Source organism: Somniosus microcephalus, chromosome 1, assembly GCF_052327205.1.
Source record: "Somniosus microcephalus isolate GS21.2 chromosome 1, FLI_Smic_1.0, whole genome shotgun sequence".
Taxonomy (NCBI): Eukaryota; Metazoa; Chordata; class Chondrichthyes; order Squaliformes; family Somniosidae; genus Somniosus; species Somniosus microcephalus.
Genome location: NC_140987.1, coordinates 260,822,786 through 260,827,993, shown reverse-complemented (window position 1 = coordinate 260,827,993; position 5,208 = coordinate 260,822,786).

Below are 5,208 nucleotides of genomic sequence, written 5' to 3'. Positions count from 1 at the left end.
TCTCTCTGTCTCTGTCTCTCGCTCTCTCTCTCTGCCCCCAGTCTCTCTCTCTCTCTCTCTCTCTCTCTGTCTCTGTGTCTCTCTCTCTCTCTCCCCCCAGTCTCTCTCTTTCTCTCTCCCTCTCTCTCTCTGTCTCTCTCCCCCAGTCTCTCTCTCTCTCCCCCCCCAGTCTCTCTCTCTGTCGCTCTCTCTGTCTCTGTCTCTCGCTCTCTCTCTCTCTCCCCCCGTCTCTCTCTTTCTCCCTCTCTCTCTCTCTCCCCAGTCTCTCTCTCTCTCCCCCCAGTCTCTCTCTCTCTCTCTTTCTCCCCCAGTCTCTCTCTCTCTCTCTCCCCCCGTCTCTCTCTCTCTCTCTCCCCCCCAGTCTCTCTCTCTCTCTCTCTCTCCCCCCAGTCGCTCTCTCTCTTCCCCCCCCAGTCTCTCTCTCTCTCTCTTCCCCCCCAGTCGCTCTCTCTCTCTTCCCCCCCAGTCGCTCTCTCTTCCACCCCAGTCTCTCTCTCTCTCTCTCTCTCTCTCTCTCTGTCTCTGTCTCTCTCTCTCTCCCCCCAGTCTCTTTCTCTCTCTCTCTCTCTCCCCCAGTCTCTCTCTCTCTCTATCTCCCCCCAGTCTCTCTCTCTCTCCCCCAGTCTCTCTCTCTCCCCCCTGTCTCTCTCTCTCTCTCTCTTTCTCCCCCCAGTCTCTCTCTCTCTCTCTCTCCCCCCCGTCTATCTCTCTCTCTCTCCCCCCAGTCTCTCTCTCTCTCTCTCTCTCTCTCCCCCCAGTCGCTCTCTCTCTTCCCCCCCAGTCTCTCTCTCTCTTCCCCCCGTCTCTCTCTCTCTCTTCCCCCCCAGTCGCTCTCTCTTCCCCCCCAGTCGCTCTCTCTCTCTCTCTCTCTCTGTCTCTGTCTCTCTCTCTCTCTCCCCCCAGTCTCTTTCTCTCTCTCTCTCTCTCCCCCAGTCTCTCTCTCTCTCCCCCCCAGTCTCTCTCTCTCTCTCTCTCTCTGTCTCTGTCTCTGTCTCTCTCTCTCTCCCCCCAGTCTCTGTCTCTCTCTCTCTCTCTCCCCCAGTCTCTCTCGTTCTCTCTCCCTCTCTCCCTCTCTCTCTCTCTCTCCCCCCCCAGTCTCTCTCTCTCTCCCCCCCAGTCTCTCTCTCTGTCTCTCTCTCTCTCTGTCTCTGTCTCTCGCTCTCTCTCTCTCTCCCCCCAGTCTCTCTCTTTCTCTCTCCCCTCTCTCTCTCCCCCAGTCTCTCTCTCTCTCCCCCCCCAGTCTCTCTCTCTCTCCCTCTGTCTCTGTCTCTCTCTCTCCCCCCAGTCTCTCTCTTTCTCTCTCCCTCTCTCTCCCACTCGCTCTCTCTCTCCCCCCACCACTCGCTCTCTCTCTTCCGCCCCCCAGTCGCTCTCTCTATTCCCCCCCCCCCATTAGCCGTTGACCAATCGGGGGGGGGTTTGTTGTTGTGGAGCGAAACAGTGATTTGAATTGCAAACCTCATTAGCCGTTGACCAATCAGGGGAGTTATTTTGTTGTTGAGAGAAAGATTTAGTTGAATTGCAAACCTCATTAGCCGTTGACCAATCAGGGGAGTTTCGTTGTTGTTGAGCGAAACGGTGATTTGAATTGCAAACCTCATTAGCCCTTGACCAATCAGGGGAGTACAAATGTAAGAAGTCACACAACACCAGGTTATAGTCCAACAGCTTTATTTGAAATCACAAGCTTTCGGAGCGCTGCTCCTTCTTCAGGTGAAGTGGAGAAATGCATAAAGACACAGCTTATATAGTCAGAGAATCATGTCAGATGTTTACAGGTAACCTTTCCAACTGCCATTTATCACACCTCGGCAGAGAGATAATCACAGCAGTCAAAGGTGTGAATGGTGTCCAAACAGGTCAGTCAGGGAAACATTACATCAAAGAACAATGAGGTGGGGTCACAAGGGGTCAAATATTGCAGATGCTGGGGTCTGTATGAAAAACAAAAAAACAGACAAAAAACATTTTTTTTGGCTGGAAATCACAGCAGGTCCGGCCGCATCTGTGTAGAGAGAACAAGCCAATGTCGACTCGAGTCTGGATGACCCTGCATCAGGTGGGGTTACATGTAGCGTGACATGAACACAAGATCTCGGTTGAGACCGTCCTCATGGGTGCGGAACTTGGCTATCAGTTTCTGCTCGACGATTTTGCGTTGTCGTGTGTCTCGAAGGCCACCTTGGAGAATGCTTACCCGAAGATCGGAGGCTGAATGTCCTTGACTGCTGAAGTGTTCCCCGACTGGGAGGGAACACTCCTGCCTGGTGATTGTTGCGCGGTGTCCGTTCATCCGTTGTCGCAGTGTCTGCATGGTCTCGCCGATGTACCAAGCTCCGGGGCATCCTTTCCTGCAACGTATGAGGTAGACAACGTTGGCCGAGTCACATGAGTATGTACCATGTACCTGGTGGGTGGTGTCCTCACGTGTAATGATGGTATCTGTGTTGATGATCTGGCATGTCTTGCAGAGGTTGCTGTGGCAGGGTTGTGTGGTGTCGTGGTCGCTGTTCTCCTGAAAGCTGGGTAATTTGCTGCGAACGATGGTCTGTTTGAGGTTAGGCGGCTGTTTGAAAGTGAGTAGTGGAGGCGTGGGGATGGCCTTAGCGAGGTGTTCGTCGTCATCGATGACATGTTGAAGGCTGCGAAGAACATGGCGTAGTTTCTCCGCTCCAGGGAAGTACTGGACGACGAAGGGTACTCTGTTGGTTGTGTCCCGTGTTTGTCTTCTGAGGAGGTCTATGCGATTTTTCGCTGTGGCCCGTCGGAACTGTCGATCGACGAGTCGAGCGTCATATCCCGTTCTTACAAGGGCGTCTTTCAGTGTCTGTAGGTGTCCATCGCGTTCCTCCTCGTCTGAGCAGATCCTGTGTATTCGCAGGGCTTGTCCATAGGGGATGGCTTCTTTAACGTGGTTAGGGTGGAAGCTGGAGAAGTGAAGCATTGTGAGGTTGTCCGTGGGCTTGCGGTAGAGTGAAGTGCTGAGGTGTCCGTCTTTGATGGAGATTCGTGTGTCCAGGAATGAGACTGATTCTGAGGAGTAGTCCATGGTGAGTTTGATGGTGGGATGGAACTTGTTGATGTTATCGTGTAGTCTTTTCAGTGATTCTTCGCCGTGGGTCCATAGGAAGAAAATGTCATCGATGTATCTGGTGTATAGCGTTGGTTGGAGATCCTGTGCAGCGAAGAAGTCTTGCTCGAACTTGTGCATGAAGATGTTGGCGTATTGGGGTGCGAATTTGGTCCCCATGGCTGTTCCGTGTGTTTGGGTAAAGAACTGGTTGTCGAAGGTGAAGACATTGTGGTCAAGGATGAAGCGGATGAGTTGTAGCATGGCGTCTGGAGATTGGCTGTTGTTGGTGTTGAGTACTGAGGCTGTCGCAGCGATGCCGTCATCGTGGGGGATACTGGTGTAGAGTGCCGAGACGTCCATCGTGGCGAGGAGTGTTCCTGGTTCAACTGGTCCGTGGGTGCTGAGCTTCTGTAAGGAGTCTGTAGTGTCGCGACAGAAGCTGGGGGTTCCCTGTACGATGGGTTTCAGGATGCCCTCGACATATCCAGAGAGGTTCTCACACAGGGTTCCGCTGCCTGATGCGATAGGACGTCCAGGTGTGTTGGCTTTGTGTATCTTTGGGAGGCAGTAGAAGTCTCCCACGTGGGGAGTACGTGGGATGAGAGCATGTAGGATGCTTTGAAGGTCTGGATCGAAGGTTTTGATCAGTCTGTTGAGTTGGCGGGTGTGTTCTTTGGTCGGATCTGCGGGTAACTGTCTGTAGTGTTCCTGGTTGTCCAGTTGTCGGTATACTTCTTTGCAATAGTCCGTTCTCTTCTGTATGACGATGGCACCTCCTTTGTCTGCTGGTTTGATGATGATGTTGCGGTTGGTCTTGAGAGCGTGGATGGCGTTGCGTTGTGCTCGGGTGACATTCTGGACTGTCTTGTGAGTGCGGCTGATGAATCTGGCGTTGATGCATCTCCTGACAGCTTGAGCATACATGTCAAGCTTAGGGCAGCGACCCTCCGGAGGGGTCCAATTTGACTCTTTCTTCTTCGGTTGCTGCACTGCGGATCCCTCTGTCTGCTGTTCCGGATCATTGATTGTCTCATTGGGTTCGCTGCTGACATCTTGGGATTTGTGGAAGAATTCCCGGAGCCTCATTCTCCTGATGAATTCCTCTGTGTCTGCCGCGAGACCGATGGGGTCCACTTTGGTGGTGGGGCAGAAATTGAGCCCTCGGCTGAGAACTTCAATTTCGTCTGGTTGAAGGGTGTGGTCGGACAGGTTGACGATGGATTTCCCTGTGGTTTCAACCGTGGTACCGGGGGAGGCTTGGTTACTGCTGCTGGTGATGCCAAGTTTCTCAAGCTTCCTGTTCTTGGTGTGCATGTAGGTAGCGTAGTTCCGTTGCCTTGTTTGTTTGGCGGTGTCTCGTAGCTGGTCTGCTGCGTCCTGAGCACAGGCTGAGAACATGGACTCCATCTCGGTTTCGAGGTTGCGGCGTCTGCTGTAGAGCTGGTGTACGAGATGGTTGAGGAGTGTGCGAGAGGTACGACGGCAGAGTCTCTCAGCGTAGTCTGTGTTGTAGGTCGACTTGAGTGGGTTAGTGATCTGTAGTCCTTTCGGGATCTTGTCTGCTTTCTTGCATCTCTGTAGAAACTTGATGTCTGTGTCGATATGCGCGATCTTCTTGGAGATCCCCTCCACTTTGAGCCGGCAGTTTGTGGTGTCGATAGTAGCCATGGTGTGGAGATGCCGGAGTTGGACTGGGGTGGACAAATGTAAGAAGTCACACAACACCAGGTTATAGTCCAACAGCTTTATTTGAAATCACAAGCTTTCGGAGCGCTGCTCCTTCTTCAGGTGAAGTGGAGAAATGCATAAAGACACAGCTTATATAGTCAGAGAATCATGTCAGATGTTTACAGGTAACCTTTCCAACTGCCATTTATCACACCTCGGCAGAGAGATAATCACAGCAGTCAAAGGTGTGAATGGTGTCCAAACAGGTCAGTCAGGGGAGTGTCATAGTCGTGTTTACTTTTAAAAAATGTTCAAAAAACAGACTAAATCCGCTGATTAGCTGTTGACCAATCCTAACGCTCATTAGTGGGCGGGGCCCTGGGTTAGATATAGAGTAAATGTGCCGATGCATTGCCCAATCAAACTGCCAGTGCAACCACAGCACTGGTTATTTACTGAGTAAAGCT